This window comes from Littorina saxatilis, unplaced genomic scaffold, assembly GCF_037325665.1.
Source record: "Littorina saxatilis isolate snail1 unplaced genomic scaffold, US_GU_Lsax_2.0 scaffold_628, whole genome shotgun sequence".
In the NCBI taxonomy this organism is placed as follows: domain Eukaryota; kingdom Metazoa; phylum Mollusca; class Gastropoda; order Littorinimorpha; family Littorinidae; genus Littorina; species Littorina saxatilis.
This window is the reverse complement of record NW_027126641.1, coordinates 23,692-35,000: the sequence shown is the minus strand read 5'-3', so window position 1 is coordinate 35,000 and position 11,309 is coordinate 23,692. Positions and strand designations below refer to the sequence as shown.

The 11,309-nt window shown below is 41.9% G+C and overlaps 1 long non-coding RNA gene across 2 annotated transcripts; it reads left to right on the top strand.

The window, feature by feature from the left end:
- The first annotated feature begins 983 nt into the window (after positions 1-983).
- On the top strand, positions 984-5,808 carry LOC138955140 (uncharacterized). Of its 2 annotated transcripts, none has more exons than XR_011452118.1 (3): positions 984-1,455; positions 3,102-3,151; positions 5,625-5,808. It is a non-coding gene; the product is annotated as an uncharacterized lncRNA (long non-coding RNA). The 2 variants fall into 2 exon arrangements; XR_011452119.1 differs by lacking the exon at positions 984-1,455 and adding an exon at positions 2,303-2,486.
- The last annotated feature ends 5,501 nt before the right edge of the window (positions 5,809-11,309 follow it).

Genomic DNA, 11,309 nt, shown 5'->3' with positions numbered 1-11,309 from the left:
TATGTGTGAGTGTGTGTGTGTGTGTGTGTGTGGTGCTGTGTGTTGGTGTGCGTGAGTGTGTGTTTATGCGTGGGTGGGTGGGGGTTTGTGGGTGTGTGTGCGTGTGTGCGTGCGTGGGTGTGTTTATGCGCTCGCGCGCGTGAGGGGGTGGGTATGTGTGTGTGTGTGTGTGTTAAATTAAAACATAAATGAATTTTAAAAAACGGAGCAAAAAGTATAAACCAAAACTCAAAAGAGAAACAGACCAACAAGCAAGCAAACAAAAAACATTCACGACTTACGAACAAACAAGCAACAAGCTACCACGAGGGCCGGGTATCTCAGTTGGTAGAGCATATATTTGACTTGTGATCCTAAGGGTCGAATCCCAGGAGGTCAACTGTATGTGCAGACTTAGAGACGGTATCCATGTCCCACCCCCGTGCCACCACATTGGCACGTAAAAGACCTAGGTCATTCTGCCATAGGTGCAAATGACTGATTACAGCTTTACATGCACACGCCTGGGTAGCGCGACTCCTGTTGCTGCTAGCTTTCCAATGGAAGGAAGCGACCCGAATTTACCAGCATTCGGATAATAGAGTCAATGAAATGACATCAAATGAAACACACGAGAAAGCAAAAAACAACAAAAAACAGATATGAGAAAGATTTATATATCTATGCCACCGTGTGTGTGTGTTTGAAAAGGTGTGAGTCAATCTCGCCTACCAAATGGACACGGAAGTAAATCGACAAATCCAAACACACTTGATAGTCTAGTCACGACTATTGTGTGTCGTGTGTGTGGGCCATGTGTAATGCAAATGTTAAATTTCCTTATTACGGACACATGTACACAAAAGCTCACAGCAAAGATGTGCAAATACGGTAGAGAACACTAGCAGTGTTTGCCTTGTGTTTTCATTATATACTGCCAAATACTTCAAAACAAGATTGTTTTACTCATCGGCCGTTTTAACTGCCCGATGTTTCATACTCCAAGTTGGAAGTGTTTTCTTTAATGATTGTATCAACTGTACGATATGTGATACTTAAACACGGGAGTGTTTTCCGAAATGGTCGTTGCAGCTGGCTGATATGCAATACTTGAAAACAGGAGATTATTTGCACAAGTGGCAACTCACTCTACCGCCAGTAGTCCAAGTTGATAAAAACAGGTCGGAAAAAACTGAGAGATCCAGGAAGTGTAACTATGAGCAAAGGCTGTGTGTATGGGCACTGTGTCAAAGCGACGTCAGTTAAGCAGATGGTATTTCAGTGACTACTGTTGTCGCTTTCGTTTCTTTATTTCTGTTTAATTCATTGCTGCTGTCGTTTCTGTTCAGATAGTTGCTGGCGGTCTTATGTTGTTCTGGAGGCCCTGAACAACAACAAAATGATATTGAAACTATGGCTGTGCACTGCTTCTTTACTTGGATCGATTGTTGTCGTGACTAGTGGCTGCGGTGAAAGGTAAGAGCTGCATTGATTTTCTCATGGAAATTAATGTCTATTTTATCTTATTTAAATCAATCTGTACCGAAAATGCCATGCACAATGCCACTTGTTATAGGGTTGGATTATACGAGCAGTGTCGAACTATATCCGCATACCAGGACGTTTAGGGATCTCTCTCTCTCTCTCTCTCTCTCTCTCTCTCTCTCTCTCTCTCTCTCTCTCTCTCTCTCTCTCTCTCTCTCTCTCTCTCTCTCTCTCTCTCTCTCTCTCTCTCTCGAGGTATTACACACCGCTACGACCGAAGAGAAGTGAAAAATAAACTCCTGTTGTGCAGCGGGATAAAGTATTCCCTCATACCTCGGAGATATACCTTCACTCGCTCGCAGCGACGTCACGTGACATTTTAGATGGTGGAACAAAATGCTGTCGCTTATCGGCACTGGGTGCAGTGCCTTTGTAGTGCACTTGCACTACAACGGCACTGGGTCCAGTACCCGCTCCGGCGTCGAAGCATTTTCCACTAAAAAGTGCACAAAATTTGACCTATTTCGTCGCCTATAGGGGACGGAAAGAATGTCATTTCAATGGTGTGATAACATTCTTTCCGTCACGTGACGTCGCTGCGAGCGAGTGAAGGTATATCTCCGAGGTATGAGGGAATACTTTAACCCGCTGCACAACAGGAGTTTATTCTTAACTTAGCTTCGTTCGAACCGGTGCTCTCTCTTTCTCTCTCTCTCTCTCTCTCTTTCTCTTTCTCTCTCTCTCTCTCTCTCTCTCTCTCTCTCTCTCTCTCTCTCTCTCTAGCTCTCTCTCTCTCTCTCTCTCTCTCTCTCTCTCTCTCAGTGACTACTGTTGTCGCTTTCGTTTCTTTATTTCTGTCTATAATTGAATTCTGCTGTCGTGTCTGTTCAAATAGTTGCTGACGGTCTCATGTAGTTCTGGGGGCCCTGAACAACAAAAATGATATTAAAACTATGGCTGTGCACTGCTTCTTTCCTTGGACCGATTCTTGTCGTGAACAGTGTCTGCAACAACACTCCAAGGTAAGAACTCGTTTACTTTTTTGTTTCAAATCAATATCTATTTTATTGTGCAATCTTATTCAAAGCGACCTGTATTGCAAAGACCATGGACAATGTAAAAGTGTTGGATTAAACGAGCATGGCAGAACAATATCCACATACCAGGAAATTCAGCTCTCTCTCTCTCTCTCTCTCTCTCTCTCTCTCTTTCTCTCTCTCTCTCTCTCCTCTCTCTCTATCTCTCTCTCTCTCTCTCTCTCTCTCTCTCTCTCTCTCTCTCTCTCTCTCTCTCTCTCTCTCTCTCCAAGTTAGTTCGTTCTTTAATGTTTTGGAAGATGTTCCTGACTTCGTATGAACACATTCAGTCATCAGTACCAGTCATGCATGTTTATCACTCTGTAGCACACTTCTTCTTCTTCTTCTGCGTTCGATGTTGATGGCCGTGCTAAATCCTCAGACTGCCAGGGCTGCCAGGAAGTCCGCAGTCTTGCGCAGTTCGTCGGCAGGAGCACACTAATAGTTACTGTCATACTGTTGTTGTTGGTGCTGCTGTTGTAGCTTTTGTTGTTATTGTGTGCTGTTGTGATTGTCGTCATTACCGTCGTTGTGAGGATTGTTCATCTCTATTTGTTACAGACCTGCAGGTTGTCAAGCGAATAACAACCAGTTTGCAAAGGACATGGACGGTAGTATATCACCCTGAAATCTGCTGTTACAGTTTGTTGTTGTAGTTGGTGTTGTTGGTGGTGGTGCTGTTTGGTCAAAAGCAATATTGTTGCATGTGTGTGAGCACGCGCACGTGTTTGTGTATGTGTGTGTGTGTGTGTGTGTGTGTGTGTGTGCGTGTGTGTGTGTGTGTGTGTGTGTGTATGTGTGTGTGTGTATGTGTGTGTGTGTGTGTGTGTGTGTGTGTGTGTGTGTGTGTGTGTGTGTGTGTGTGTGTGTGTGTGTGTGTGTGTGTGTGTGTGTGTGTCAGATAGCAAAGTCAAGTGACGTTAAGGGCAGAGAATAATTGAATCAAATGACTTTGTTGATGATTTGTTTTAATTGCAGAGTACAAAATGTGGTGCACATTTGTTGTTTTGCATAGTTCGAAGTGCTCCTTAATACGAAAAATCCCTGTGTGGTCAATGATGTCAGTTTAATTTAAAAGAAAAGAATGAAAAAGAAAAAGAAAACATTGACAAGGAAAAGGGAGTGGTTTTCAAATTCGTATGGAATTGGCAAACTAATCAGAAAAAAAAGTGGACGTGCCACAACAAGGTCCTGACCATTAACAGGGCTAACCAGTCTGTGTATACAAGCTTACACACTGATGAAATAATTCGCTCTGGCAACATGCCTCCATAGCAAAAACTGATATCTTTTTACATTTAGTCAAGTTTTGACTAAATGTTTTAACATAGAGGGGGGAATCGAGACGAGGGTCGTGGTGTATGTGCGTGCGTGTGTATGTGCGTGTGTGTGTGTGTGTGTGTGTCTGTGTGTGTGTAGAGCGATTCAGACTAAACTACTGGACCGATCTTTATGAAATTTGACATGAGAGTTCCTGGGTATGAAATCCCCGAACGTTTTTTTCAGTTTTTTGATAAATGTCTTTGATGACGTCATATCCGGCTTTTCGTGAAAGTTGAGGCGGCACTGTCACGCCCTCATTTTTCAACCAAATTGGTTGAAATTTTGGTCAAGTAATCTTCGACGAAGCCCGGACTTCGGTATTGCATTTCAGCTTGGTGGCTTAAAAATTAATTAATGACTTTGGTAATTAAAAATCTGAAAATTGTAAAAAAAAAATAAAAATTTATAAAACGATCCAAATTTACGTTTATCTTATTCTCCATCATTTGCTGATTCCCAAAACATATAAATATGTTATATTTGGATTAAAAACAAGCTCTGAAAATTAAATATATAAAAATCATTATCAAAATTAAATTGTCCAAATCAATTTAAAAACACTTTCATCTTATTCCTTGTCGGTTCCTGATTCCAAAAACATATAGATATGATATGTTTGGATTAAAAACACGCTCAGAAAGTTAAAACAAAGAGAGGTACAGAAAAGCGTGCTATCCTTCTTAGCGCAACTACTACCCCGCTCTTCTTGTCAATTTCACTGCCTTTGCCATGAGCGGTGGACTGACGATGCTACGAGTATACGGTCTTGCTGAAAAATGGCATTGCGTTCAGTTTCATTCTGTGAGTTCGACAGCTACTTGACTAAATATTGTATTTTCGCCTTACGCGACTTGTTACATTTAGTCAAGTCAACATAGAGGAGGGAATCGAGACGAGGGTCGTGGTGAATGTGTGTGTGTGTGTGTGTCTGTGTGTATGTGTGTGTGTAGAGCGATTCAGAGTAAACTACAGGACCGATCTGTATGACATTTTTCATGAGAGTTCCTGGGTATGATATTCTCAGAAGTTTTTTCATTTTTTCGATAACTGTCTTTGATGACGTCATATCCGGCATTTTGTAAAAGTTGAGGCGGCACTGTCACACCCTCATTTTTCAATCAAATTGATTGAAATTTTGGCAAAGCAATCTTCGACAAAGGCCGGACTTTGGTATTGCATTTCAGCTTGGAGGCTTAAAATTTAATTAATGACTTTGGTCATCAAAAATCTGCAATATGTAATCAAAATTATTTCTTTTATAAAACGATCCAAAATTACGTTTATCGTATTCTTCGTCATTTTCTTATTCCAAAAACATATACATATAATGTTATATTTGGATTACAAACAAGCTCTGAAAATTAAAAATATAAAATTAAATTTCCGAAATCGATTTAAAAACAATTTCATCTTATTCCTTGTGCGTTCCTGATTCCAAAAAAATATAGATATGATATGTTTGGATTATAAACACGTTCAGAGAGTTAAAAAGAATAGAGATATAGAAAAGCGTGCTATCCTCCTCAGCGCAACCGCTACCGCGCTTTTCTGGATTGTTAATTTCACTGCCTTTGCCACGAGCGGTGGACAGACGATGCTACGAGTGTACGGTCTTGCGGAAAAAATGCTTTGCGTTCAGTTTCATTCTGTGAGTTCGACTGAGCTTGACTAAATGTTGTATTTTCGCCTTACGCGACTTGTTTTAACTTCTGGTCCAAAGCTTATTTTGAATAGTTTATATCATACAGATTTATGTTACAGTCTATCCTCCTTCTGCTGTGAACTGTAGCTTTGCGGGGAACCTATGCTGCTACAGACAAGGTTGTTTTGACGTTGGCATGGGAAACTGGAGCCCAACAAACGGTACATGTTCAGATGTCAGCTAGCCTGTAATGCTATGAGGGGAAAAGAGGTGCCTTTCTTTTTCTGTGCGAATGTGGCTTTCTACTTTTCCTTGTATGTGTGTGTGTGTGTGTGTTTGTGTGTGTGTGTGTGAGTGTTTGTGTGTGCGTGTGTGTGTGTGTCTGTGTGTGTGTGTGTGTGTGTGTGTGAGAGAAAGAGAGAGAGAGAAAGAGAGAGAGAGCGAGAGAGAGAGAGAGAGAGAGAGAGAGAGAGAGAGAGAGGGGCCGGGGAGGGAAGGCAAACAGAGCGAGAGAGAGATCTATAAGATTCTTAATACATTACGTTTCAAATAACTTCGTAGACGAACACATTGGTAGGCTTCCTTTTGAAACTTCAAGGGTATCAAGGTCGATTGAAGCCAGACCAAAGCCTCTTTGAATAAATTAGACGATGACAACCAATAAGTATAAAATGAAAGCCTGTCAGTATAATGTTATTGTAATTCATACTGTCGGCGATCTCTTTCCTGCTTTCATGCTAGTGCAAACAGACCAAAATGGTTATGTTCTGGTCACTACTACTTTCAGTTCATTTACCTGAAAGGGTCAAGTACCATTACATGTGTTTGCGTATTCCTACCCTAGTGCTCTGCCCCTGCAGCTTTATTCTTTCGCATGTATGTTTTCTTCTTTTTTTTTGCACGATCGATGGACACCAAACTCACACAAATGTCATGTCCATATGACCGCTTTTGGTTGAAGGTTCTGCAAGTGTGACACAATACAATGGAGGGTGTGGACTCGAATCATACTCCATTCTGGAGTCTCCGTGGGTGATTTTTTCTACGCCATCGTGTGTTCAGTTTGCCTACTCCAGACGCACGCCATACCAGCTTCAGGTGTTCCTGGCATTCAGCAACGGCACACTGCCGTCAAGGATGGAAAACTCTCAACAAGTCAATGACAACAGAAATCGTACTGCACGCTTTGACATCGAACATTTAACAGGAAAGGTATAATAATAACTGAGACATCAATTATCAAAACAGGTTCACCACCAACGCCAACGGAAAATCACTTTGTAAACTTGTCGATACGATTTGTCCAAAACAGCGAGGAGTTGTAAATATTAAGCATGGTTATCTACACGTATCCATGAAATGTGCGTGTATGTGTGTGTGTTAGTGTTTTTTTGTTTGTGTGTGTGTGGTGTTCTTCTTTTTCAAATCCAACAGTAGACTCTAGTTTCCTCCGAAAACGGCGTATGGCTGCCTAAATGGCGGGGTAAAAAACGGTCATACACGTAAAATTCCACTCGTGCAAAAAACACGAGTGTACGTGGGAGTTTCAGCCCACGAACGCAGAAGAAGACTCTAGTTTATCTGTTTGGCATATGATGTAATGAAGAATCGATGACTGATTTACAGATTCAGTTCCGAGTTCGAGGCGGTGGTGGAACAAATATGTTACCTCCGAGGCTTTTCTACGTCAGAATCACAGAAGGCCGATGTCTACATAATGGTAATAATATAATCATTATTCATAATGATATATTATCCTATTATTTATTATTCCCATCGACATTTATTGTGACAGATATTTTACGTTATTTGTACATATGACCAGAATATGACATTTTGCACAGATCAAGACAACCCTTGTTCTACGAGTTGAATAATATATAATTGACTGTCGAGATCTTTGTCAAATGTCATATTTGGTCAAAAATACAAGTAACACTTCTGTATCTATCCATTTTAGTTAAGATTATTACTCTTTCTTTTATATTTAGTCAAGTTTTGACTAAATATTTTAACGTAGAGGGGGGAATCGAGACGAGGGTCGTGGTGTATGTGTGTGTGTGTGTGTGTGTGTGTGTGTGTGTGTGTGTGTGTGTGTGTGTGTGTGTGTGTGTGTGTGTGTGTCTGTCTGTCTGTCTGTCTGTCTGTCTGTGTGTGTGTGTAGAGCGATTCAGACTAAACTACTGGACCGATCTTTATGAAATTTGACATGAGAGTTCCTGGGTATGAAATCCCCATACGTTTTTTTCATTTTTTTGATAAATGTCTTTGATGACGTCATATCCGGCTTTTCGTGAAAGTTGAGGCGGCACTGTCACGCTCTCATTTTTCAACCAAATTGGTTGAAAGTTTGGTCAAGTAATCTTCGACGAAGGCCGGGGTTTGGTATTGCATTTCAGCTTGGGGGCTTAAAAACTAATGAGTGAGTTTGGTCAGTATAAAACGATCCAAATTTACGTACATCTTATTCTTTATCATTTTCTGATTCCAAAAATATATAAATATGTTATATTTTGATTAAAAACAAGCTCTGAAAATTAAAAATATAAAAATTATTATCAAAATTAAATTGTCCAAATCAATTTAAAAACACCTTCATCTTATTCCTTGTCGGTTCCTAATTCCAAAAACATATAGATATGATATGTTTGGATTAAAAACACGCTCAGAAAGTTAAAACGAAGAGAGGTACAGAAAAGCGTGCTATCCTTCTCAGCGCAAGTACTACCCCGCTCTTCTTGTCAATTTCATTGCCTTTGCCGTGCGCGGTGGACTGACGATGCTACGAGTATACGGTCTTGCTGCGTTGCATTGCGTTCAGTTTCATTCTGTGAGTTCGACAGCTACTTGACTAAATGTTGTATTTTCGCCTTACGCGACTTGTTTACAATTGAAAGCACACATACGTAGGCTGTTCCATAATTATGTAGAATCTCAAAAACGGAAACACATACCAACAATCTAACCAGGCCATTTTCTAGACCAATCCTTCCCCAGCCGACACCCAATTAACTGGCCATCCTCTCATACGTTCTCATTCTGGCCTGGGACCACGTGACATCAGCTATACCTGGTATGGCCCTCGTGAAGGCTCGAACAGTCTTCATGGGTCTCTAACCGTGTTTCCGCGGCTATTTCTTGAAATCCGAGAACAGGCTGAACTAGCATGGGGAGATGTCAAGAAAATAGGGTGGATGCAACCAGCAGCAGTGCTCCCTTTGGTGCCAAGAAATATGTTGTCGCAAAGGCAGTATAGACAGGTGCGTCGTCATGTTACAGCATAAGTCCTTGAATACCTGTGTTTGAACAGTGTTTGTGCCAAGCCTCGAATATTTTCGACCATCAGCGGTGGACACAGCAGTCAGACGTGACTGTATGCCTGTCCTCAAGAGTCACAGTGTTTAAATGCCTTGATCACTGGGCGAAAAGTGGCGTTTTGTATCTTACAAAACTACTCAAAATCCCAACAAAACTTAGTTTCAATGGGTTTATTACATTTTGGTGTTCACGAAAACACCAGATTTTGATTGGATTTTATTGAAGTTATCGCTGCGAAATTGCCTGGAATTTCAGCGCGTTTTGCGACAGTCAAAACATCATGTTAAACCATGTTACAGCATGTCTGTAACATGCAAAAATGCCAATGTACACTTATAAGGCTCGTATAGAGAAAATAAGAGATACCCCCCAAAAAGTATGTGCACTGCACTTTTTTTCACATGTGTAAACTGATGATCAGTGTGTGTGTGTGTGTGTTCAGTTGTGTGTGTATGTGTGTGTGTGTGTGTGACGTGTGTGTGTGTGTGTGTGTGTGTGTTTGTGTGTGTGTGTGTGTGTGTGTGTGTGTGTGTGTGTGTGTATGTGTGTGTTACACGACACTTGAGATTGCCACAAGTTCTCAAATGTCGTTTTGTTGTGTTCTTTTATTCTACGTCGCCCGTCTTCGCAGCAGAAGAAAACAACTCGTCAAATTGAGTTCGAGGATTTATTTAGCATTCCATACATACAACTGCACATCGTAGCAGAACTCAAATAGAAGCTTTTTTACATACAAATCGCGCTGGCATTTATAGTAAATACTCAATCTCGAGAATATTCCAGACAGAACATGATACACCTACATTATACGAGCCGTGCATGGACTAAACTAGCGACATTCTCTATGACGTACATCAAAAGCGCCGACGCACTTAATCCGAACGAACGCCACGAACTCACGACTAAAACAGCATGGTAAACAACTTGTTTTGACAGGACTAGAAAGTTCACCTGCATTCTCGTCCAAGCATAAATATTGTGTTTACAAAATATAATATCGGTACTTTCCCACAAAGTACAAATAAGTCAACTACATGCAACACACAAAACTGAACCAAAGCTCAGCAACGGTAGCGTTTCCTAACATTACCCCCAACACCAGAAGAAATTTACCTAATTTCTTTCAATCATTGAAACGCTACCTGTACACATAGTATGTATACATAACAGATTGAAATCCAGGTATGTACATTAGTCTGTTGGAGAATGAACACAGTTTTACTCACATACTCGGCTGAGAAAATCTGCTCCAACATTGTCTGAACCTTTGATCGATTCCACTCGCATATCAAAGTTCTGCAAGTACATCACCCACCTCATGATACGATCATTCACAAACTTCGCAGAGTTCAGGTAGGTGAGGGGTTTGTGATCAGTCTGAAGCACGAATTTCACCCCTTGGAGGTAGAGTTAAAATTTCTTGATTCCCCACACGATGGCTAAACACTCTTTCTCCATGGTCGAGTAGTTCTTCTCGGCTCCTGACAGCTTCTTGCTGGCATAGCTGACCGGAAACGGTTTACCTCCATGCTCTTGCATCAGCATGGCGCCGATCCCTTCGTCCGATGCGTCTGTACGCAAGATGAACTCTTTGGCAGTATCAGGAAGGCGTAGCACCGGGTCTCGTGACATCAGGTCGCGCACGGTCTGGTATGCCTTCTCCTGAGCTGGTCCCCAGAGTATTCGGTTGGGGCATCCTTTTCGGGTCATGTCCGACAAAGGCGCCGTTATGGCGGCGAAGTTTGGAATGAACTCTCTGTAGTACCCAGCCAATCCAAGGAAGGATCGCACCTGCTTCTTGGTTTCAGGACGTGGCGCATTGAGGATCTTGGTGACGTTTTCCAACAAAAGCCCCTTTTGACCTTCCTTCAGTGAATGACCTATGAAGTCAACGTTGTCGGTCCCCAAAATGCACTTGCTGGGTCTCACGGTCAGATTAGCTTTTGTCAGGCGGGAAAACAGTTCCCTCAAAGTCTCCAAATGCTCCGCAAAGGTCTCCGTGTGGACTAGCAGATCATCCCAGTAGTACACAACATTCTTCATTCCTTTGAGCATTTTTCGCATTCCCCTCTTCAGGGTAGCACCACTGTTCACCATGCCAAAAGGCATCCGCAGGCACTCATACGTTCCGTCTGGAGTTGCAAAGGCGGTCTTTGGTATGTCCTCTTCGCGCACAGGAATTTGCCAATATCCCTTGCTGAGATCGATCTTTGAGAAGATCTTACTGCCGGTTAACTGTCGGAATAGATCAGTTGCCGTCGGCATTGGTTCAGGGTCAAACACGGTGATCTTATTGACTTTCCTAAAGTCAATGCATACCCTGTTTGTGCCGTCTTTCTTCTTGACAACAACAACGGGAGATGAGTAAGGGGATGATGATTCACGGATGACCCCCATCTTCAACATGTTGTCGATGTCCTTCTTCAAGGATTCCCGAGCCTGAAACGGGATAGGGTATGGTTTTGACCGAACAGGAACGTCAGATG